The sequence below is a fragment of the Sminthopsis crassicaudata genome, chromosome 1 (genome assembly GCF_048593235.1).
Source record: "Sminthopsis crassicaudata isolate SCR6 chromosome 1, ASM4859323v1, whole genome shotgun sequence".
Taxonomy (NCBI): Eukaryota; Metazoa; Chordata; class Mammalia; order Dasyuromorphia; family Dasyuridae; genus Sminthopsis; species Sminthopsis crassicaudata.
The window spans coordinates 33,896,171-33,921,378 of record NC_133617.1 but is presented as its reverse complement, the minus strand read 5'-3'; the positions used below and the strand labels follow the sequence as shown (position 1 = coordinate 33,921,378).

At 43.4% G+C, this 25,208-nt stretch overlaps 1 protein-coding gene across 14 annotated transcripts in view; it reads left to right on the top strand.

Moving 5' to 3' along the window:
* PITPNM2 (phosphatidylinositol transfer protein membrane associated 2) overlaps window positions 1-25,208 on the top strand; it is a 266,887-nt gene that overhangs the window by 73,426 nt on the left and 168,253 nt on the right. For 13 of the 14 annotated variants that reach the window (XM_074298846.1, XM_074298806.1, XM_074298857.1 and 10 more), the window contains exon 3: window positions 16,366-16,434. The exons of the other annotated variant lie outside the window; for it this stretch is intronic. The gene's annotated coding sequence lies outside the window, so the exon portion shown is untranslated. The remainder of the gene's footprint in view (window positions 1-16,365; window positions 16,435-25,208) is intronic. 14 annotated transcript variants of the gene reach the window in all.

The following is a 25,208-nucleotide window of genomic DNA, read 5'->3' as shown; positions in this document are numbered from 1 at the left end:
TTATTTTGTTAAATGTTTCCCAATTACATTTTAATTGGGGGGGGGGTTGATTACACTCTGGAGTGGGCTCCAGGTTTGACATCTCATATCTAGCGAACTCTTTCTTATTTTATAGATAAGAAAACAGATTCAGGGAGGGAAATGATTGCTCCAGAATCATGTGGGTAATAGATGGAGGCAGAATTTGAACTCACATTTTCTTAGGGGTGATCTCACCAGAGGAAGGTCCTGTTTGGTCTCTTCAGTGAAGTCCCAATGTTTTCCTCTCCCTCTCCCCCCAAAAACAAAGGCAAAAAACAAGGGAGCCCAGTTGGAGCGTGTGGATGGTGAAATGTTCTCTCAGCCACCCCCTGTAATAAATGAGCTGTTGGGGAATGATGACTAGGAAATTACCCTCATTGATTATGGGTGTCTCCAGAAAATAGCTCCTACGCCCATTTCCTCTAAGTCCCATTCTGATAATTACACCAGTGGATGTATCTGAGATATGGTTAAGTAACAAGCACTCAGCTGGAGAGACTAATCCCAGTTTGATGGAGTGAGGCAAAATGTATTGATCCCTAGCGTGTTATGCGGCCTTCTCTCAGGGTGAGTAAGTTGTTAGCAAAAGATGTGTCCTCTCCAGCAAGGGAGGGAGGGAGGGCAGGTAGGCTGGGAAGGCCTTCCAGACTAGAGACTCTGCGAGAGATTGCTGCTAAAGGGCCTCGGTTTGCAGCTGGACCCTCTTCCCAGCAGCGTTAGTGAGGAGGGGAGCTTCTCAAGCTAGAAGGCCAAGACACAGAGCCACATGCTTCCGTCACCCTCTTGCTTTGGGTGCTAAACCTCTTCTGAGCATCTTTGGCAACTGCTCACGCTCCGTGTTCTTGGTGCAGACACAAGAAACATGGACTCGGAGGCTTGATCAGGGTTCGGAGCTCAGCACAGTTAATGCTACCTGTGGATGGCTGTTTCTCCCTCAGTATTCTGTAAAACTAGAAATGAGGTGATCTCCCTAAGGTCCTTCCTAGTTCTAAATCCTGTTCTCTCTCCTTTCTCCTCACTCACTCCTTCCTTTTCTCCCCCTCCCCTGCCCTTCCTTCTTTTCCCTCTGCTCCCATCTCCCTTCTCTTCCTTTTCTGGTCCCTTCTTTCCCTTCTCTTCTTCCTCTGCTTCCATCTTCCATTTTCCTTCTTTCCTCCCTCTTCCCTCTCTCTCCCCTTCCTTTTCTCCTCTCTCTTCTTTCTCCCTTCTCTCCTCCCTCTTTCTTCCCTTCTTTTCTCCTCTCTTCTTTCTCCCTTCTCTCCTCTCTTTCTTCCCTTCTTTTCTCCTCATTTTCTTCCTTTTCTTCCCCTCACCCTTCCTTCCCTTCTTTCTTCTCTCTTCCCCTCCTTCACTCCCTTCCCCCACTGTGCTCAGCCTGACCTGACTCCCAGTCTTGCCTCAGTCTTCCTCATAACCGGCCTGTCCATGGTCCTCTGAGCTCAAATTCCACCTTGTCATTTATTAGTTGTCTGACTTTGAACAAGTGATTCTCTGACTCTCGTGCTCCTCTTCTATAAAAGAAGAGCTTTGGACTCTGTGATCCCTAAGTCTCTTCCAGCTCTTGATCTGTGATCTCATCTCCCTCCCCTCCTTTGCAGTAGATCACAGTCAGCATGGGCCATGGAGGTTCTGCCAAAGCGCTCTCACCCAGCTAGGTTGAGTCCAGAGAAAAGAGGATGGCATGGGGTAACGGGAAGGACACTGGCTTTGGGGTCACAATCCTGCATCCCGCTCCCCTTCTCTGTCCAGCATTGGGCAGACTCCTCTGGCTTTCTGAGTCTGTATTTTCTCTCATCTACAAAATTAAGGGGGTTGGATCATATGATCTCAGCAGTCATTTCCAAGAAACTTAGGATCCTGCGATTATTCCCCCAATCACGTTCAGCCCCTCTGACCTTCCTGATTGCCAGGTGGTAGGACATCAATGGGGAAAACAGGAAACTGAGTTACTATTTTGGCTGCTGAAAATAGCTCTTAGAGAGAAGAGCATGGTCTAGGTGTAAGATTTCCAGCTGGGGAGGCCTTCCATCCACCCTACACTTGCTGGGTGACCTCCTTTATTTTTTTCAAACATGTGACTTCTAAACTGGCATCACTCATGTCTATGTGGTCCCTGGAGCCCTCTGGACGGCCCCATCAGCCACCTCCATCCCAGAGTCAGGCAGTTGTGTTCCCTTTGGTCTTAGCTTCCTGACAGCTGGGATTTGAGGTTTTCGGCTTGTCCCCTGACTAGCTACAGAGGACCAGCACAGTTGGGGAGGAAGGATTACGATGTTCCCATCTGGAGGGTTGCCGGCCTTCTCCCCAGTCCAGCTGTTCTGCATTAGCCAGCACCAGACCTGCAGATGTAGGTGACTGCTCACTGTTTGGGGGTTAGGTAAGCTCAGGAGGTAGGGGAACATTCCCCCCTCTGCTTCCCAGAACTGGGCTTATTCTTGGTCTGGGCGTCCTCCTAATGTCTTCTGGCTATAAATAGAGAAATCTATTGAGAAGCCCTTGTTGAAGGAGAGGTGGGCAGGGTTGGAATGCATGTTTCCTTGTTCTGGTGACTGGGTGCTTTTCTATAAATAAGTCTGATAAAATTGTGCCCAACCCATGTGGTGTGGCAGAGCTGAGCCTGCTCGCGCTCTCTCTTTCTCTTTCTCTCCCTCCTTCTCTATCTCTGTCTCTCTCACTCTGTCTTTCTATCTCTGTCTCTGTGTCTCGCTCTCTCTCTCTCTCTCTCTCTCTCTCTCTCTCTCTCTCTCTCTCACACACACACACACACACACACAACACACACACACACACACACACACACACACACACATTTCCTAAATCAACTGTGTGTGTCCCCTAGCACTTACCTTCAACCAGAGAAGATTGATGCTCTTGTTTTCCTTTGGAATAATGGCAAAGAAAAAGGAATATTTTTTTAAAGTGGTGATTTGGCCTTTATGGGGAAAGGGAAGAGGGAGAAAAGATACTAGAAGACAGAATCCCACAGAGCTGGTCACAGCCTGTGAAATTCAAGCATTATCACCCCTGCTGGAGAACTGGAACCTTCTAGGAGAGAATTGATGGGGTGGGAAAGGGCCAGCGTTGCCTGTCACTCTCTCTCCCATTAGATCAGCTCCTGACATCTGAAGGCCCCTTTAAAGAGGGTGATGGAAGAGCCGAGTGCTGAACCAAGCAGGGAGGGTACGGCATCTTCCACGGCCGGGCTTTTGTTTCATGGGCACATCACCAATCACTCCTGGAGGATTTTCCAGTGGGGATTTTCAGGGTCCTGACTAGCAAGCAGGAGAGGGCATTGGGACGCACACCTCCTTGGCTTGAGTCCTGGTTAGGGCTGTGTTTCTATCTGCAGGCCTCTGCTCCGGAGCAGAAATGCAGACTTGTTTATGTTCTTTTTAACCATCCATCTCTTTCTAGCCCCAGGCAATCTCAGCTGTATGACTCTTGTTTAGGATGGAGGTACACCAAGAAAAATGCCAGCCAGCTTAGCTTTCTCTTCTCTCTTCTCTCTTCTTTCTTCTCTCCTCTCTCTCTCTCTCCTCTCTCTCTCTTCTCTCTCTTCTCTTTCCTCTCTCTTTCCTTTCTCTCTTTTCTCTCTCCCCTTCTCTCTTTCTCTTCTCTCTCTCTTCTCTTTCCTCTCTCTTTCCTTTCTCTCTTTTCTCTCTTTCTCTCTCTCCCCCCTCTCTCTCCCCTTCTCTCTTTCTCTTCTCTCTCTCTTCTCTTTCCTCTCTCTTTCCTTTCTCTCTTTTCTCTCTTTCTCTCTCTCCCTCTCTCTCTCCTCTCTCTTTCCTCTCTCTCTCTCTCCTCTCTCTTTCCTCTCTCTCTCTCTTTCTCTCTCTTCTCTTTCCTCTCTCTTTCTCTCTCTCCCTCTCTCTCCTTCTCTCTCTCTCTCTCTCTCTCTCTCTCTCTCTCTCTCTCTCTCTCTCTCTCTCTTTCTCTCTCTCTCTCTCTCTCTCTCTCTCTCTCTCTCTCTCTCTCTGTCTCTCTCTCCCTGTCTCTCTCTCCCTTTCTCTCTCTCTCTCTCTCTTTCTCTCCCCCCTCTCTCTCTTTCTCTCTCTTTTTCTTCTCTCTTTCTCTCTCTCTCTTCTCTTTCTCTCCTTTCTCTCTCTCTTCTCTCTCCTCTCTCCCTTTCTCTCTCTCCCTCTCTCTCCTTTCTCTTTCTTTTCTTTCTCTCTTTCTCTCCCTCTCTTTCTCCTCTCTGTCTCATCCCCTCTTCCTTTCCTTTCCTACCTTTCTTTTTCCCTAGCTCCCCCCTCTGCTCCTCTCCATCCCCCAATATCTGAGGCTATTGAGGATGATGGAGTGGGCCAAGACCAGCTCCCAGGAGGCTCTCCTCTCTGGGAAAGGATGCAGCAGGAGAGAATCCTGTGAACTGGATATGAATAAAATATTGCCGATGTGCCACTGCTGGTCACAAAACAAGGCTTGGGAGAGCATGGCCCCCAAAGGGGGGGGGGAGGCTGATGCTCTGGTGGCCTTCTGAAAGTGAAAGTGACATGTGGTCATACAAAATAAATAACGACCTGCTCCACTTTGCTCTGGCCGTGGGTGAGTCTGGCCAAATGCGCGACTTCTGTTCCCATCAGTCCCTGCCATTGCCCCTCTGGCCTTTTTGGCAAAACTCCTCTGGAATTTGTAAGCGTTCACTGCATTGCAAGCCCTAAGGACTCCGGCCGTGGGGAGTTGCTGTTTTCCTGGGTGTGGGGCTACTGCCAGCCCTTGGATAAATGCAGGGAATGCTGGTTCCAGGGAGAATGGGTGGAGATCCAGGAGGGCCTCCTGTAGGAGGTGGCCCTGACTGAGACCCGCTTAACCTCTCCCTCCCTTTGGCACTGTACAAAGGACAGGGCACTGTCACTGGAGACAGGAGCTGGCAGGGCGCCCACCCCAGAGGGCATTGGCCCCAGCAAGGAAACAAGGTGACCAACCCAAGGACACACCAGCAGTGAGCAGGATCGCTTTCAGCCCAGGTCTCCTGACTCCTGAGCTGGTGTTTTTCCACTGTAATTTCCAAAATCAATGCCAAACTTTTGTCTGGGGGTGTGGAGTTTTTAAAGCTGGATTTTTTTTTTCCCTTAAAGATACACCCTAAATGTCCAAAACCAAGAAGGCCCAAGGTTTCCTGAAAGGCAAGTTTCTGGGGTTGAAAATATCTCCTAATGCCCATATTTAAAAGTGCTTTGTTATGGTCTCCCCCACCCCATTCCTCCCCAAGCAAACTCCTGGAGGAAGGTGCTGGGGTCTGGGCACCCTCTGTACCCAAACTCAGGGGCCTGGGGTGGGGTGGGGGGAAGCATTTATAGACTTTTATGTACCAGGCATTGTATTAAGCAAGCACTTTACTGATATGATGTCATTAGGAAGGGACAGCACCCCTGACCCCAAGCCCAGGCTTCCTGGTACTTAGTGAGCTGCCATCCTTTTCACTCACTCATGGTTCGGTTACAGATGTCTTAGCTTGCTTTTTAAGGCAGGCCGCAACCTGCTGAGCCATTTGTATACCTGCAAAAAAATCCTAGAGTCCTAAACTGCTGGAATCTAAAGGCATCTCAGAAGTCGTCTAGCTCAAGACTTCTTAAATTTTTTCTAGTCGTGATCCCTTCTTCCCCAGGAAAATTTTACACGACCACGGAGTTTATAAGTATATAAAATAGGTATCAACATTTACCAATAAATCATAACTTTACAACCCACCATTCAGTTATGAGACCCCATATAGTCCCACAGTTTAAGAAGCTGGGATTTAGACCAATCTTCTCATTATACTGAAAGGGAAACTGAGGCCCAGAGAGTGAAGGCAGGGTGTCCCTAGGTCATACAGGTAAAAGTGCCAGAACTGGGGCTTGAAACCATTTCTTTTGATAATAAATCTTGTTTCTTTCCATCACCCTATGCTTTTTTCCTTTTCCCTAATCCCTGGGCCACTAAGGACACTGGAGCGGGACATAGATGGGGGAAAATTTGGAGTCCCCAAAGAGTAGTAGTCAGTCCTTAAATCTGGGAAACACTTTTTCTATTTTCCAAGAAAACAGAGCAAAGCTCTGGTGCCCAAGTTTGGAAATGGTACCTTTTGACTTTAACCTCCTTAGCACCAAGCTCTACCCTGAGAGAGAATTGGCTGTGAAAGCCCAAGCTTGTATTTTTACCTTGCTGGCTCTCAAAGTCTCCTACCCCCCTCTGCCTCTCTCTGTCAATCTTTCTCTCTGTCTCTGTCTCTCTGTCAATCTCTGTCTCTCTCTTTCTGTCTCTGTCTCTCTCTATCAATTTCGGTTTCTGCCTCTGTTTCTTTCTCTGTCAATCTCTCTCTCTGACTCTCTGTCTCTTGTCTCTCTCTCTCTCCTCCTTTTCCTCCCTCTTTTTCCTCCTTTCCTTTTTTTCCCCTCCTCCTTTCCTTCCCCAATCCCCAGCATTGTTTCTAACCAAGGTGATTAGGGGAAAAAAATCTCAAAAGTTGTTTGTTTTTTTAAACAGAAGCATTTTTACACGTGAACCCTGTAGTTGTTTAATGTGTGAATGATGGTGTAATATATTTAGGGCCCAACCTAGAGTGGAGGTGTGAGCTACCTTGGGGTTGGCAGGAGGACCCACAAGAGTGAAATCACAAATCCTGAAAGTGCTCAGTTATCTTGTCAGACCAGCTGGAGAGGAAGAGAAAGCAGTCGTCTGAAATCTTACCCAAGGGAACATGTTTATTGTTTCTTTTGGTCAAGGGCTGTGAGTCACAAGATGAAGCTGAGATGTTTGGTTGTTTGCCTTTTTCCGGGGTCTCAAGTGGGGGCTTTGTGCCTTCTTAGGTGCTGAGAGCTGGGAGGACCTTAGAACAGAGAGACCAAGCAAAAAGGAGGCCCTTAGGATATAGAACATCAAAGCTAGAAAAGAGAATGTTGTGTTTAAACTATATTGGATCATTACATTGCATGTCTAGGGAAGGGGGACAGTGGAGAAGGAGGGAAAAATATGGAACACAAGGTTTTGCAAGGGTGAATGTTGAATACTATCTTTGCATGTATTTGGAAAAGTAAAAAGCTAAATTCTAAATTATAAAATTATATAATACAATTATAAATTTAAAATGATAAAAAGAAGTATTTGTCCTAAAAAAAAAAAAGAAAGGAAGGAAGGAAGGAAGGAAGGAAGGAAGGAAGGAAGGAAGGAAGGAAGGAAGGAAGGAAGGAAGGAAGGAAGGAAGGAAGGAAGGAAGGAAGGAAGGAAGGAAGGAAGGAAGGAAGGAAGGAAGGAAGGAAGGAAGAAAGAAAGAAAGAAAGAAAGAAAGAAAGAAAGAAAGAAAGAAAGAAAGAAAGAAAGAAAGAAAGAAAGAAAGAAAGAAAGAAAGAAAGAAAGAAAGAAAGAAAGAAAAGAGAGGGTTGGAGTTGGAGGAAGGATCCACTTGGAACAGAGAATGTCAGAACTGAGAGGATCCTCAAAGCAGGAAGAAATCTTAGAACAGACACCATGAGAGCCGAGAGGATCCTTAAAATATAGGCAGACCCTAACCGGAAGGGATTGTGGGGACCATCTAATCACATCAGATAAACTGAGCCTCTCTCAGAGTCACACAGAAAATCAGTGATGGAGATGAGTCCAGACTTTAGACATTCTCCCTCTGTTTTTTGTTTTGTTTTTTAAAGGTTGTTTTCATTATACCTACTTCCTGGAGCTATTTTTTTTCCCCTGTAAAGTGTATTCTTAGTCACTGTTAAGTAACTTGTTAGAGTATAAGTTCCTTGAGAGTTAGGGACCATTTTTCCTTTTTTTTTTTTTTTTTTTTCTTTTCTTTTCTGAGCCTACAACAGGATCTGTAACAGCGTAAATTCTTAATGAAAGTCGTGGAATTGATGACTCTGGATCCCTAGGGAGAAAGTGTTTGGGCTAAGAAACAGTACAGTCGTTCTCTCTTCCTTTGGAAAATATTGGTGATTTTTTTGAAGTACACTGAAGTGCTTTTCTACATGTAAACAACTTTACCATTTCAGAAAGACAAAGACATCCTCAGAGCTTTCATCTGTCTGGAGTCTGGGGCATTTCCCAGTTGAAACAAAGGGTAATTTGATCTCTGGCATCTCTTGGGTCCTTGTTTTATGACATCCTGAAGGGTTTCTGTCTTATCCTGCCTCTTCTTCAGTAAGATGAAAGGAATGGAGGGGGAAAGCCTGGGGTCATAGATCTAGGCTCACAAGGGACCTCAGAGGTCATACATCCAGTCAAAATAAATAAAATATTTTTATTTTATTTTTAAATAATAGCTTTTTATTTTCAAAATACATGCAACATTTCAGCATTCACCCTTGCAAAACTTTATGATCCAAGTTTTTCTCTCTCCCTTCCCTTCCCTAGACAGCAAAGAATTCAAATATATTAAACATGTACAATTCTTCTATAATATTTCCATGTTTATCATGCAGCACAAGAAAAACCAAATCAAAAAGGAAAAAAATGAGAAAATAAATAAAAATGGTGGGAAAACTATCTTGTGACCCACATTCTATCCTGACAGTTCTTTTTCTGGATGTAGATCAGTACCCACATTTTTAAAAGAAGAAAAAAAGAAGACTGGGAGAAGTAGGGACTTGTCCAATGTCCCATAGGACATGGCAGAACCAGGAGTGTAACTTAGGTGAGTTCAGGAGAAGAGTCTGACCTACTAGGAAGAAGCCTGAGGCTAGAAGTGAGAAAACCATTTTCCAAGTTGTACAAACAATATTAATCACCTACTGTGTACAGTGTACTGTGTTTGTTGGAGAAGATATTGCAGAAAAATTTAGTATAAGACTGGATTTCTTAGTTTATAGTCTTGTAGGAAGATACATAGTTTAGCATAGCTAAACTGTAAAATATGATTTTCCATAAAAACTGCATTAGATTAAGTGCTTTTTAGGTCTGAACAAGCTATTTGTCACAGTGGATTAGAGAGTTGAGCCTGGAGGCAGGAAGATCTTTCCTCAGATACTTGGAGCTGAATTATCTTGGGCAAGTTACTTACCCTATGCCTGGCTCAGTTTCCTCAATTATACTACCCAGGGTGGTTGTGAGGAGCAAATCACACAGTGTCTGGTATGCAGTCAGCATTTAATAAATGATTATTCTCTTGTTTCTTTTTCTGAGGGGGAAATTGTCAGGGGGAGGGTTTTTAACTTAAGAAAGACCTTGTGCAAATTACTGTATCTCTGGGTCTTAATTCTCTTATCAATAAAGTAAGATGATTGGTGGGGGGGATCTCTAAAGAGTTCTTCATGCCCTTGCTAACTAGGTGACTCTAGGCTAGTCACTTAATCTCTGCCTCGGTTTCTTGAAAATGTAAAACAGAGGACAACAGTCTCCTAGGGTCATGAGGATAAGATGAGGTGTTTGTAAAGTGCTCTGTAAATACTTGCTATTATTTATAATCATTATTGGAATTGATCTTTAAAGGATAAGAAGGAATTTAATCAAAGAAAAAGACTAATGAAGGCATTCCAAAAATGGGCATCCCCATGGTTTTCAATTCTTTGCTAACATAAAAAGGGTGACTATAAATATTTTTATACATATAAGTGCTTTTCTCTTTTTAAAAATCTCTTTGGGGATACAGACCTAATAGTGGTATTGCTGGGTCAAAGGGCATGCACAGTTTTATAGCCCTTTGAGCACAGTTCCAAAAAACTGTTCTCCAAAAAGATCGGGTCAGTTCACAACTCCACCAACCATGCTTTAATGTACCTGTTTTCCCATGTCCCCTCCAGAATTTGTCATTTTCCTTTTCTACCATGTTGCCCAGTCTTATAGATGTGAAGAAGTACTTCAGAGTTGCTTTAATTTACATTTCATTAATTATTAGTGATTTAGAGCATTAAAGCTACAGATATCTTTGTTTTCTTCTTCTAAAAAGTGCCTATTCATATGCTTTGACCATTTAGCCATAAAGGTTGCTGAGTGAGGTTCCCAACTGCTTCCTTAAATCTCCTAATTTTATTGCAAACGGATGGTCTTGGAAAGTCCCATTCCTTCTTAGAGCCTCCGGGGACTTAGTATGTCTTGTGCACCTCCACCTCCAAGGGTTGTTACCAGGAAAGTGCTTTGTAAAATTTAGAGAAGTGTATTATAAATATCCTAGGATTTAGAGCGGGGAGAGGTCGGAAAGACCACCCAAGCAACTTTGTGCAAATGGGGAAACTGAGGGTTGTGCCCGTTGATACATAGCTAAGGGTGGCAGGGCAGATCCACAGCCAAGTCTCTCCAGCCCATCTTTTGCCTCTCTTTTCCAACAGTAGTTATTTTAAGCCTAGTTAAGGTTGTGATGTTGAGTTTTAATAAAGGTTGCTATTCTGGTAAAAGATAATTGAGTGGAGGACCAAGCTCATCTCTGTCTCCCTCACCCGCCTTAATTAACAACCCCTGTGGGAAGTCTGATTATTACTCCTATAAAACTAAGGCACGGCCACTGACCCGGTGGCAGGGCATCTTGATTAGTGGCAAAACTTTCACAAAGCAATAAAAAGACTTGAATCCCAGGTGTGTGAACCCCTCTCCTTTTTTTCATGAAGCTCATGAAAAATATGGCTTTTAGAGTATTTCCCATAGACCAGGAGGGAAGGGGGAGCAGACTCCCTGATAGCTCCCGATGCCCATCCTGTGCTGGGCACCCTGGGGGGTACAGAAACAAAGAAAGAAGAAAGCTCATTCTGAGAGACCATGGGAGTCTTTGGCTCCAGCATCCATCTGCAGTGTGGGGAGGTTGTGAAATTATATGCAGTAAGCATTTTGGTAAGCAGGAATTTAAAGGGACAGGGACAGGGACATGACCTAGGATGTCAGCCTCCTGGCCAAAAAGAAACAAAACAAACCTCAGGGAGCTCATGTCCAACCGGCGGGGGGATGCAGCCCTCATGCAGATCATGAAATAAAAGATGATTTGAGGAGGCCTAGAGGCAGCATGAACAAATAGGCAGCCTGGGCAGGCTTCCTGTAGGAGGTGGCCCCTAAGCTGTCCTCTCCCAGAGAGGGAGATGTCCTTCGATCTACTTGACCAGAGCTCTCCTCATCTGGGAAGCAGAAAGCAGACTTGTGCCCCAAGGAGGAAAACCTCCTCTTCCTCATCTCTATCAGTCATCAGAAGCTGAGACAAGATCATATGATTGTTGCAAATTTTGTTTTTTTATCTGCAGAAGCTCGGCAGCCAAAAACAATAACAAAAAAACAAAAAACTAATCAATATTAAATTTCAGTCTTTTATATCTGTATTGATAGACTGAAACAGGTTTACATCACTTGAAATTCCCCTTAAGTCTTGGTTCGTTAACTCTTACTTAAATTTATGATTTTGAAAGGAACAAGTACATTATTTTTGAAGCATTTATTTTTTTTTGGGGGGGGGGTCTGACAGTTGTATGAGATTTGGCTCCGCAGAACACATGGAAGGAAGGCCTTGCAGTCAGGAAGACCGGGAGACAGGCCTTACCACTTGATTTATGTTAGCTTCAGGGTCTGCTGGAATGATCCAAACTGGGGAGACAGTTGTTAAATTTGCAGTGCGGACGTTTACATCTTGGAAACTGGCACGCTCTGCCAATGGGGGCTTGATTTATTGTTTATCTAGACTTAAGGGTGATGGAAAAATGTTAATAATGCATATTAAACCTAAAAGTCTATAATGCTTTTACCCACACTCCCCATTTGGTTGTTAAATATTTACCAGCACAGCCTTGACTAGCTGAATGACCCTGATTAAATCATTTAACTAACTCCATAGTGCCATTGTCAATTAATTCCAACTACACTTTCTTCCATCTTTTACTAGTGCAACCATTTCTTTAAAACCAAATCTAAGCATTTAATCTCATCAGAATAATGTCATTAAATCTAGCTAGACCCATTTCAAGTTGCAGGGATTCTTTTGAATTCTGTGTTGCTCTGGAATGTTAGCTATCGACCCCTCCCAGCTTTGTGTCATCTCCTTGACAAAAGTCTAAGGAGAGAAATAAAACTTGGTAGATGTAGGCGCCTCCCTGTATAATTCATCAAGTGCTGGGAGAACAATTAGTGCTAGTGGATACTTAGGATAATAGAATTAAAGCTGGAAGGAACTTTGGAGGTCACGCAGTCCAGTTCCCTCCTTTTATAGATGAGAAAACTGAGATTCAGGAGGATTTAATTTTTTTTTTTTTTTTTGCATCATACTCTCTTCTAGGTATAGGTATCCCAGAATTTCAGTTCTAGACTCACCCAGGTGGATTAACTCTCAGGAAGAGAAGGGGCCCCCTGGTCCGTGGGAATATTTGGATGGAAAAGTCAGTCCATGCTATATTATATATTTCCACTGAGGTCTTTTGTGTGCGGTTTGCCCCATGTCAGCCATTGACCCCAAGACTAGGGCCCCTGTCGACGATCACTCTTTCCTCTGCTTCTTTGAAGAGCAGACCCACAGGCAAACTCAAGCCCCAACTTTTTTTTTTTTTTTTTTTAATGATTTTTATTGTATATTTTTAAATAATATTATCCCTTGTATTCATTTTTCCAAATTATCCGCCCCCTCCCTCTACTCCCTCCCCCCGATGACAGGCAATCCCATACATTTTACTTGTGTTACAATATAACCTAGATACAATATATGTGTGTAAATACCATTTTCTTGTTGCACAATAAGCATTAGATTCCAAAGGTACATGTAACCTGGGCAGACAGATATTAGTGCTAACAATTTACATTCATTTCCCAGTGTTCCTTCTCTGGGTGTAGCTACCTCTGTCCATCATTGATCAACTGGAAGTGAGTTGGATCTTCTTTATGTTGAAGATTTCCACTTCCATCAGCATACATCCTCATACAGTATTGTTATTGAAGTGTATAATGATCTTCTGGTTCTGCTCATTTCACTCAGCATCAGTTCATGTAAGTCTCTCCAGGCCTCTCTGTATTCCTCCTGCTGGTCATTTCTTACAGAGCAATAATATTCCATAACCTTCATATGCCATAATTTACCCAACCATTCTCCAACTGATGGACATCCATTCATCTTCCAGTTTCTAGCTACAACAAAAAGGGCTGCCACAAACATTTTGGCACATATATGACTCTTTCCGCTCTTTAGTATTTCTTTGGGATATAAGCCCAGTAGTAGCGCTGCTGGGTCAAAGGGTATGCACAGTTTGATAACTTTTTGGGCATAGTTCCAAATTGCTCTCCAGAATGGCTGGATTCTTTCACAACTCCACCAACAATGCATCAGTGTCCCAGTTTTTCCACATCCCTTCCAACATTCATCATTATTTGTTCCTGTCATCTTAGCCAATCTGACAGGTGTGTAATGATACCTCAGAGTTGTCTTAATTTGCATTTCTCTGATCAATAGTGATTTGGAACACTCTTTCATGTGAGTGGAAATAGTTTCAATTTCTTCCTCTGAGAATTGTCTGTTCATATCCTTTGACCATTTATCAATTGGAGAATGGTTTGGTTTCTTATAAATTAGGGTCAGTTCTCTATATATTTTGGAAATGAGACCTTTGTCAGAACCTTTGCTTTTAAAAATATTTTCCCAGTTTGTTACTTCCCTTCTAATCTTGTTTGCATTAGTATTATTTGTACAGAAACTTTTTAGTTTGATGTAATCGAAATCTTCTATTTTGTGATCAATAATGATCTCTAGTTCTCCTCTGGTCATAAATTCCTTCCTCCTCCATAGGTCTGAGAGGTAGACTCAAGCCCCAACTTTTTACACGGGCCCACATCCTGCCCTTCTTCGAGTTTGTTTTCCAATGTGATGTGAGCATAGGCAGCAACCCAGAATCACACAACCCCCTTCCACACACACTGTGTGGGGGAGGAATAACTAACCAAAGACAGCCTTCAAGCCCACTGTGAAAAAAAGTGTGAGATTTATGTTCTTAATAACTCCATGCTCCGGTCACAGTTGTCTTGGGTGGTGAAAATGAAGGCCTCTTTTGCATTTTTTCCTCTTTAGCCTGGAGGGAATCATTTCTTTGTGAGCCTGAGAGGGCTGCCATGTTTCACCTGCCCCATCCATCTAAGCAATTGCAAATTGCATATCCAACAAGGTTGCTCACGCTATAGCAAATTGCTTGGGTGTCTGCTGCAATCTACTTTTTAATGGAGTGATTTGGACTTCAATCGAGCTCGGAAATGAAGTGTCTTGGGAGGTGGAGAAAATGGGGGGAGTCCGGAGACTATTGCTGTGCACCTGAGGCCCGGTGTTCTACCTGGCAGGGGTGCTGAGAATCAGAGCAATAACGCTAACGGGAATATACTCTATGAGATGGAGAGCTTTTAAAATATGGAGATATTAACGGAGGAGATGAGAACCCTGTGGAAACAGGAGGAGGGGCAAGTCTTCCTCATCATCCCTGCTGCTGCTGTTGCCCAAGAGCTTCTGAGGATGCCTTTAATAAGCTTGCATCCTAATATTTTGGTTCAATTCCAAAAGTTATGTGCCAGGCACTACGTTAGGTACTGAGATCTTGTTGGATTTTCTGCAAAAAAAGGGGGGGCGTTGTAATTTCTTTTTCTAGCTCATTTTACAGATGAGGAAACTGAGACAAATAGGGTGAAATGACTTGCCTGGGATCACACAACTGAATAACAGATTTCTTGACTCTCTATTCATTATATCCCTTAGTCGCTCAAAACAGAAAAGAGCAATAATGCCAGGAAAAGCAACCTTTTCCCAGGACTATTCTCTGAATTCCATTGAAAAAAGATGAGCATGGTTGATAGGAAAATATGTTTTTTTTTGTGACTTCACATATATAATCAATATGTTGCTTGTCTTCTCAAGGAGTGAAGGAGGGAGGATGAATTTGTAACTCAAAATTTCTTAAAAATGAATGCTAAAATTTTTTTCTACATGTAATTGGGAAATATTTAATGAAATTAAATATATTAAAAATCAATAGACATAAGAATTTTAACAAAAAGATGAGATGATAATGATGATAGCAAAGATAAAACCGGTAGCAGAGAGTACTTTTACATTTGCCAATGCTGGCCCATCCATGCTCTTGCCTTACATCTTATATCTGTCTTTTATCTGTCTCCGATCGTGCTTTCCTAAGTTTAGAGCTATAAATCCAGGGCACTGGGATATATGACCTTGAAGGGCTATTCTTTCCCTAAATCTGGGAATTGTGATCTCATAATCATTCAGCTCAGAAACTCCAAATGTCCAGAGCTATAGGATTTCAGATTTAGAGCTGGGAGGGCCAGCTTGATTTGCCCAAAAGTCAGGGTAGAAGCAGCAAAGCCAGGTTTGGAACCCATGACATGAGTGGTGTAAGTGTCTCTTACCGTAGGCCATCTCCTGCCCTGCTTCCCAGCTGCTGTGAGCCTGCCACCTCCTGTCCTCTCAGCCTTGGTCCACACCCAGCCTGGGATCCAGCCAAACCCATGTCCTTGCTAGTCTTCCTACACTTTACTCTGTGACCTATCTGCCTTGGCAGTGGCTGCTTCCTGCGCCAGCCATAATGGCCTTTTCTCTTCTCCTCCACTTAGGATCTCTTATTTCTAGCAAAACTCAGTGTTGATGTTGCCTTCTCTAGGAAGTCTTTCCTGATTTTCCTCCCCAAATGTATATATCAGTTTTGGCAGCTGTGTGGCCCATTGGCTAAAGCTCTGGATGTGGACTCATCAAGATCTGAGTTCAAATCCAGCCTCAGATACTTTCCAGCTTTGTGACCCTTAACAAGTCATTTAATCTCAGTTTTCTCATCTATAAAATGGGGATAATAATGGTACCTACCTCCTAGGCTCGCTGTGATGAACAAATGAGAAATGTGTTCTTTATGCACATGTGCTCTTGAGGGGCAGCTTGGTGGCACAGTGGCTAGAACCCTGGAATCAGGAGGACCAGAGTTCAAATGCAGCCCTGATTGCCTCAAAAAAAAAAAAAAAAGTTATATAGACTAAATGTAAATCAACACGTGTTCTATTCACTTTTTTTTCTTTTTCATATCTTTTTCTCTCGTGATTTTTTCCTTTTGTTCTGATTTTTCTCTCAGCATGACTCATAAAGAAATATATATTAAAATAATTAATGTGTATATATAACCAGAAAAAAGAGAAAGCAATAAAAAGAGGGGAAAGTATTATAGAAATGTTAGATGTTATTCTGCGTATATGTCTATGTGTATGTATACCACACATACATATTTCCATGTGAACATGTAATCTCATGTGGAATGTAAATTCCTTGAAGACAGGGACTGTTTTCTATGACTTTGCATTCCTGTGATCTGAACATAGTGTAAGTGCTTATCAAGCGCTGTAGATGAGCTAATTCATCCCCTTATTTGCTATTGCTCTCATTACAATGTAATAATACTGATTGCTTAGATGTTTACATGTTGCATCTCCTTCCAGATCAGGAGATTCCAGGTTTGATTCCTGGCTGTCTCGGCGGTCTGAAGTCGTATTTCCTTCCAGTAGAAGGTAAGCTCCCCAAGGGCAGAGATTGCTCAGTTTTAATCTTTTCCCTCCCATCCACCCTCGCTCAAGGCCTTGTACATCTTAGATATTTAACGCCTTTTAGAAAGCCTTAGCTTTGCTCATAAAATGCTTGAGCATGTTGTCAATTCCCATACTTGTTTAAAGTGGATTAATCAAGATGGAAGTAGCAGAAACCCGGGGCTGTAGGCCTCCCTTTGCCCCTCATAGTCTACATAACCTTCCATGATCTTTGATGACTCACCGTCTGTCTTAGGCCTTAGCTTCTCCTCTATAAAAAGGCAGTTGCTCTCTCTCGGGTCCCTTTCAGCTCTGAAATTCTGAGTCATCTTGATAGATGGAGAAAAACCCATTATCTTTACTGTGCTTCTGACTTTGAATCACAGAGCACAAAATTGTCTGTTTTCACCCAACTGCGGGTCCAAGAGGTCAGGATTGAAACCTGGGGTGTTTTTGAAATGTCGTGTAGTTTGATGATAATAATAAAAATAGCTAAAATTCTTCTAGCACTTACTATGTGTTAGCCGCTGTGCTAAGCACTTTATAAATATGTCATTTGATACTTACAACAACCCGGGCTGGTAGGTGCTGTTGGTAATCTTATTTTGCAGATGAGGAAACTGAGGTAAACTGAGGTTAAGTGACCTGCCCAGGATCATCCAGCTAATAAGAATTTAAAGCCAGATTTGCACTCATGTCTTTTTTTTTTTTTTTTATGAGATTCTTTTTATATATATACATAGTATTTTTTTAAATAGTATTTTCCCCCTAGTTACATGTCAAGAAAACTTTTAGCATTCATTTTTACAAGATTTTGATTTCTCTCCAACTCTTCTATAAGAATAATATAGTAAGGGGGCAGCTAGGTGGCGCAGTAAGTAGAGCACCAGCCCTGACCTCAGACACTTAATACTTCCTAGCTTTGTGACCCTGGGCAAGTCACTTAACCCCAAATGCCTCAGAAACAAAAAGAATACTATAAGAAATGTCTCACTTAACTAGTCTTTGTACAAAGGATCTATAGGCACTAGTTAGGACTGAGGAAATTGAGATTTGATTAGCTATTCAGGAGCTACAGAGAAAGAGACTCACTTTTATTTCATTCACCTCCTAACTCCTTTTCTTGCCAAATAACTTCCTCTGTGTCCTCTGATCTGAAATGAGAGCCTGTCCAACCCTAAGGCTTATGTTTCTCAATTCCTTGTTCTTACTTGTGGGTAATTATATAATAGGCATGTGTCTGGAGTGATGTAAACATTTCCTCTTTTACCCTTAATTCTGCCCAAAACTGTAGGGGGGAAAAGGGGACAGAATTCAGAAAAACACGGAATGTGAGGTCTAGGAGAGACCTTTCACCTTGGAGGGACCTTAGAGTGTAAAATGTCAGAGAGGGGATTGATCTTAGAACAAAAAGTCACAGCTGGAGGTTAGCTCAGAACTGGAAGCATCAGAGCTGAAGGAGGAACTTTTAAATTGAGGATATCAGAACACGGATGGACTTTAGAACCCAGGACCAGGGACAGCTACATGATGTGGTGGATAGAGCTGCAGCCCTGGAGTCAGCAGGACTTGGGTTCACATGTGGCCTCGGACATTTACTAGCTGTGTGATCCTGGGCAAGCCCCTTAACTCTGCCTCCAAACCAAGCAAACCACAGACCACAGAGAAGTCCCACTTTTTCTCTTTCCAGGGGAGGAGCTGAGGCCTAAAAGGAAAAGACTGAATTGTTCAAAGTTCTACATTTTTTTTAAAATCAACAAACCAAGAGTTGTAGAGATGGGATCCCAGCCTTAGATCCCCTTCTGAGTCCTTTTGTCGCTCTGGACTGCTCTGGGAATTGCATCCCAAGAGTCCTTTCACAGAGGAAGGAACGAGCCCCAAAAGGGGAAGCAGGAACTTTCTTGCTGAGGTCCTACGGCGGGTTCCTCATGTTCTGGCAGATGCCCAGACTTCAGCTTCTAGCAGGTCTCTGAAGGGATTTCTGAGATTCTTTCCCAATGTCGATTACTCATCTTATGACTGACTCCCAGCACACAGAGCGGGGATTGAACCAAGCTTTCCTTTGTGTTCCTGTGGCTAAAGGTCACAGAATTGCTAAAGCTCAGAGTGGGAGGATCCTCTGTGGCCTTGTCCCCAATACCTGACTAAGAGTCCCCAGCACAGACCCTATGGCCAGACAGCCTCAGACAAAATTTTGACCTCCTATGAGGGAGACTGCACTCCCTCCCCAGGCAGCTCATGCTTCTCTTGGGCAACCTAAGGTGGCCCATGGATAGAGGGCTGGGCCTGGGGTCAGGAAGATGAATTCCAATGTGACCCAAGACTCTAAGTAGCTGTGTGATCTTAGTCAAATCACTTCACTCTGTTTGCCTGTTTCCTCATCTGTAAAATGAGCTGGAGAAGGAAATGGCCAATGACTCTCATTTCTTTGCTAAGAAAATGCCAAATGGGGTCACAGAGGGTTAGACACAACTGAATAATAGCAGTAAACCTCCTTTCTGTGCCTTCTTCATCTTAACCCCTAGCTCTGCTCTCAAAGACCATCCAGAACAAGACTTGCTCCTTTGCAGCTCCGGTTAGTGCTTAGCATTAAGTACTTGTTGACTGATCCGTGGTCCATACTATAGGCCTTCAAACATTTGAAGGCAGCTCTCTGGCAGCTTCTAGGAAACACCTAGAAGTCAGTCCTGCCTTAGATGCTTAACAGGAGTGTAACTCTGGGCAAGTCCCTTCTAGCCCCTTTCCCTCATCTATAACATGAGGGGTTTAAGTAGCTGACCTGTGAGATCTCTTCCATTTCTAAATCAAGGATCCAGTGAATATTCGCCTCTTTCCTGAGCCTTGACAATGTTGAACACTCTGCTTCTTGATACTCACTTCTCTAGAGTTTGGGACTTTCCTATTCCTTGTTCTCCTCCTGAGTCCCTGACTGCTCCTCTGTCTCATTCCAGGAGTCCTAAGTGTTCTCTCATAGGCCCTCTTCTCTTCTCTATACTATTTTGCTTGGTCTTCTCATGAGCTCCCTGGTCATCTCAGCTCCCGTGGATTTAATTATCTCTGCTGATGATTCTCAAGTCTATCTTTCCTGCTCCATCTCTTTGCTGAACTCCAATCTCACATCTCCAAATGCCTTTCAGACATCCTGAACAAGATGTGCAGTAAAAATCTCAAACCCAACATGTTCAAAATGGAGCTCATCTTTTCCCCAAAACCCACTCCCTTCCTACCTTCCCTATTATTCTAGCAGTCCCTCAGGCTTGCATCCTGGGAGTCATCTTGGACTCTTCACTGTCTCTCCACTTCTCCATAGTTAAACTGTTGCCAAAGACTGTGTATTTTAGTCCATTTCACCTTTGCAACACCTTGTTGATTTCACCTCTCTATAGCATCTGTTGTCCATTTCACCTTTGCAACATCTCTTGTTGATTTCACCTCTCTGTAGCATCTGTTGTCCATTTCACCTTTGCAACATCTCTTGTTGATTTCACCTCTCTACAACATCTCTTGTCCATTTCACCTTTGCAACATCTCTTGTTGATTTCACCTCTCTGTAGCATCTGTTGTCCATTTCATTTTTGCAATACCTCTTGTTGATTTCATCTCTGTTTCATCTCTCATCATTTTCACCTGAATACCTTGCTGTTCTTCTCTGACTCTGCTCCTATCCTGGAACCGACCCTCATCATCTCCAGCCTGGACTATTGCAACAACTGCTGGTAGGTCGGCCTGCTTAAAGTCTTTCCATGCTCCCCTCCATCCTCCATTTTTTCCCAAAGCACAGATCTGATCATGTAGCCCTCCTACTTAATAAGTGCTGGTGCATCTCTGTTGCCTCCAGAATAAAATATAAAATCCTGTTTGGCATTTATATTCATTGATAACCTACTCATCCTCCCCCACTACTTTTACACCTTATTTTCCTATAACCTTCAGTCCACTGAACAGCCTCCTGATTGTTCCTCGAATATTCAGTCTCTTGTTTCTGGACGTTCTCTTGGCTGTCCCCCTACCTGGAATGTTCTTCTTCCTTATCTCTGCCTTCTGCCTTCCTTCAAGTCCCACTAACCTTCCATCTTCTATAACTTTTCATCTTTCCTTTTTTGTTATTTCCTATAGTTTTCTTGCCTATAGCTTTTTTGTACATATTTTTGCTTGTCTTCTTCATTCCATTGTAATTTCTTTAAAGGCAGGGACTGTCTTTTGCTTCTTTTTGTTTCCCCAGCACTTAACACCGGGCCTGGTTTTTAGTGGGCATCGGTAAATGCTCATTGCTTATATTTTCATTTCCATAATCAATGGCATAAGCTCCTCCAAACCAAAGAATTTGGGGGCATGAATTCAAAGCCCTTCTCTTGACTGGTTTCCTCCTTTTGCATCCTCTAAAGGTCTGCAGTTTCCTTCTTAAAAATGTGGCTCCAGGAATGGACGTGATATTCTAAATGTGGCCTGATAGGGCAGAACACAGATCAGAGCTTCTTATCTTTTGTTTGGTGGAGGTCTTGGGTAGTGTCTGGTGAAGCTGTGTCCCCCTTTCAGAACCATGTTCTTAGAGGCAATAAAAAAAATACATAGAATTAAAAAGCAAACCAATTTTATTGAAGTGAAGTTAGAAAAAAAAAATTTAAATTAAGAACTCCTAGATAGAAGGACCATCATTACCTTGGCAGTCAGCCCATTAGTGCATTTCCCTTTCTTCCTCTACCCCTAGCTATTTATTCCTTTGTTTGAATCTCTGGTCTCCTTTCTTCATTGGAAGGTGGGGGCAGGGGTTCTGAGAGCTTGCATGGTCCGAAGGGAAAGGAAGGGCAGATGAGCAAGGATTTGTTCAGGTGGAGCTGTGCACAGATGCCTCTCCAGAGCTCTGAGTCATCCAAGGGCCTCCCCCAGCTCTCCTCATTTCAGGATTTCTGATCATAACCTATTCTGTGGTGAGCTTTGTAAGCCGTATGTCCCATGTCTGCCTGGCTCGTTTTCTAAGCAGCTGTAGTGGTTTTAATATTTTCTCTGGAATAGGAGGCCTGGGACACGGTGTATTCCATGCCCAGCAAAGCTGCCTTCATCCTTTCAGATGAGACAATATTTGAAAAGCAGTTAGCAGAGAGCCTGGAGCTTAATACATGTTTGTTCTCTTCCCCCTATTCTTTTCAATTCAGTAAACATTTATCAGGTATCTAACTCCGTATTGAATTTAAAATCACCCAAAGACAATGAAAAATGAATGAATAAAAAAGCATTTATTAAGTACTTGCCATACTTAAGCTGGGAATCCAAATGCATAAGTGAGGTATAGTCTTTGCTCTCAAAGATTGCTTTTTAATAGTGGGAAGTGATATGTTCAGAAACCCATATATTGTGCAGTAATAGTGAGAGAGGTAACCCCAAGGATGGTGATCACATCACAGACCTAGGTTAGATTGGCTTCAGGCCCCATACTGTTGGTTACTCTTACATGTGAGGTCTTTCCTCATTCCCTCTCCTAGATTCCTCCTAATTACCTCTCCTCAAATTCTCTTGTATCTTATACTGATCTTTGAGGGTGTATATAGTTTCCACAGATAACACCTAATAGCCTTTTGAAGACTTTTGAAAAGACTTTCCCCATCCCCACCTTTGTGCTTAACAAAGGCAGCAAGATGCTTTAGTGGACCTAGAATCAGATTCACATACTTCTTATCTGTGTGATTCTAGGAAAGCCTTGTTTCCTGATTTCTTCTTTCTTTCCCTCCCTCCCTCTATTCCTCCTCTCCTCCCTTCCTCCCTTCCTTCCTTCTGTTCTCCCTCCCTCTCTTCTTCCCTCCCTTTTATCTTTCATTCCTACTTCCTTTCTTCCTTTCCCCTTCCCTTTCTCCCTCCTTTTCTTCCTATCTCTTTCCCTCTCTCCCTTTTCCTCTCTTCCTTCCTTCCCCCTGGCTGGGACTTCTTGACTGACTGATTTGGTTTTCCACAATAGAATACAAACTCCTAGAGGGCAGGAACCATTATGGGCTGTTTTGTATCTCCCAACTTTGTAGTCCATGAAGTTCTTGAGCCACGATTCTCTGACAGTTCCTAAATGGACAGACCTGGACAGGGAATGAGCAGGTCTGGATGGGTCAGTCTGAATAGTTGGAGGAAATACTCAACTTGTTGATTCATGAATCAATTGAACAAAAAATGAGTAAGATTTTAAAAGACTGAGATCATAAATATGCAGGTATACAAGATGTCATATGTCTTAAGGTTTAAATCATGGCTTGAAAGATGGTTGCTGTTCAATCATTTTTCAGTTGTGTCTGACTCTTCATGACTCCATTTGGGGTTTTCTTGGCAAAGCTACTGCAGTGGTTTGGCATTTTTTTTCTCCAGATCATTTGACAGATGAGGAAACTGAAGTAAAACAGGGTAAAGTGATTTGTCCGAGGTCACACAGCTCATAAGTGACTAAGGCTGGATTTGAACTCAAGGAGATGAATCTTCCTGATTCCAGATCCAGTGCTTTGTGTACTATGGTGTTCCCTAGTTTTCCTGTGGACAAGAATAACTCCCTTGGCTACCTCTGGAACAGGCTCTGACTCAGCATTTATTTCTGTAAAATTGCTGAAAATCAAGATTTGATTAGTTTTGTTTTTAATTGTCCAGACTTAAGTGGAGGAGATTCAACTGCAAAAGCACATCATGGTTGGAGAGCAAGCAGCTTTTTAAACATTGACGCATCTCTGAGCTTTCCCTTCCTTTTGTTGGCTTTAGTCTTGTCTTATAGACTCCTGTTTTCCTAATCTGTGCCCCTCAGCATCATTCCCAGCTTCTTCCTTTGGAGGATTGTGCCCAGCCTTCCCTGGAGCTATGTGCTGATGGAGCCCCTCCCTTCCCAGTGATTGGTCCTTGTGTCTTGGAGAACCTCAGGGCCCGACTGGGATGTCTCTGGGTCTCATCTCTCCCATCAAGGACTTAGGCATTGGGGACCTGCTCCAACTATTCGTATCGCCCACAGTGCCCAGACTTGGGGCCTGGCATTCAGTAGGTGCTCACCAGATGTTTGTTGGATGAATGGATGACTACGGGGCACCCAGAGGATTATACAAATCAAACTCTGCCCATCTGTTCCTTCTGCCACAAGTTAGAGTCATTTGGGAAGAACATGAGGATGCATCAATGAGTAGTAGTTACCCTAGCACTGAATCCCAGATTGGGGCGGAGGCCCAGAATTGCGGCAGAGTCCTGTCTGCCTCAAAACTGTTGGAGGTCCATGCTGCCAGAGCCTCCAGAGCCACTCTCCCTTTGCCTCTTAGTTTTTCTGGCCTCCACAGGACAGCACTGTACCTAACTGAGCTCTCTTATCCCCACCGAGCCTTCTCCACAGCAGCATCGGCTCTCGTGAGTGGCCCCTTGGACCTCACTGTTTCCAGCTGACACCGAGGGTGCAGGCCATTCAAAATGTCAAAGCATTTTCATACAAACTAAGATATTAGTAACACATTTCCCCTTGTGGTTCTGAGCTTGACTTTTTTTTTTTACCCAAGTACAAAATTGACTTTTCCTGCTTCCTGAATTTGGTCCCCAGGTTTCAGCTTGTGGAGACTTTTTTGGGTTCTTCCCCTCACATCCCACCTGCTAGCCAGTCCTTCTTTCTTCTCCCTTTAGATTTTCTTAGAATCAGGACTCGCAAGCACCAATGTTCTCCATAGGCCTTGCCTGACCCAGACCTAGAGACTACTGCTGCAAGGTTGTTTTGAGGATCAAATAAGATATTTGTAACGAGCCTGTGAGTGTTTTATAAATGCTTTTTCCCCTTTCCTTCCCACTTTTCCTCAGTAAATATATTTATCTGGTACTTACTTATATGTATATGTATATTGTTTTCCCTAGGAGAATTTAAGTTCTTTAGGACAGAAACCATTACAATTCTTAGTATCCTGAGCCTCTCAACAGTACCTAGCACATCTCTTGGGTGATTACAAGTGCTTGTGAATCAGATTGTCCATGTAGAAATTGCTTAGAAATCTTACCTCTCTTCATCCAAGGCTGCGCAGCACAAGCCTTGGTGGTTGGGCACTGGCCTTAGAGTTTCAGCCCTGCCTCTCTGGGTCTCATTTCCTCATCTCCCCCAAAGTGAGGGAGTGGTGGACTTGTCAGTTCTATGATCTGGGTTTGATATTGATTGTGGGTCTTAGACTCTGGGATCTTAGCAGAGTCCCTTCTCCTGCTCCTCAGGTACACTGGGACATCACCTTCCCTGTGACTCGGATCCTTCTTGAGGACAAAGGACAAAAATCACCTGGAAAGGGAGGGGCCCCATCTAAAGCAGAGGGTCACACTCTGGGATCACCGATCTGTAAGGATCCCAGTGCTGACTTTGTTTTAAAGAGCAACATGATCCGGGTTTTATTATATTTTTATTAATTTTATTAAGTATTTCCCAATGACATTTTAATCCAGTTCAGGCCATACCTGGGAGTGTCGGGGGCTGGATGTGCCCCACAGGCTAATGGAAGAGTTGTATAGCTCTGGTCTGCTCGGACCACACAGGTGGGATTCTGCTCAGCCCGTCCTTCCTTACAGATGGGGCTTTACAGGGCTCCTTCAGCCTTCTTTCCAAAAGCCCTTCTCCCCTCCATCACTCAGGGGAAGATAATTTTCTTGTGATGTGTTGCTGCTAAAGTGAGAGGGGATCTGCCATATTGAAGACAAGATGTAGAGATAGATGTGTGAGAAAATGTAAGGGGCAGCCAGGTGGTGCAGTGGATAGAGCACTGGCCCTGGAGTTAGGAGGCCCTGAGTTC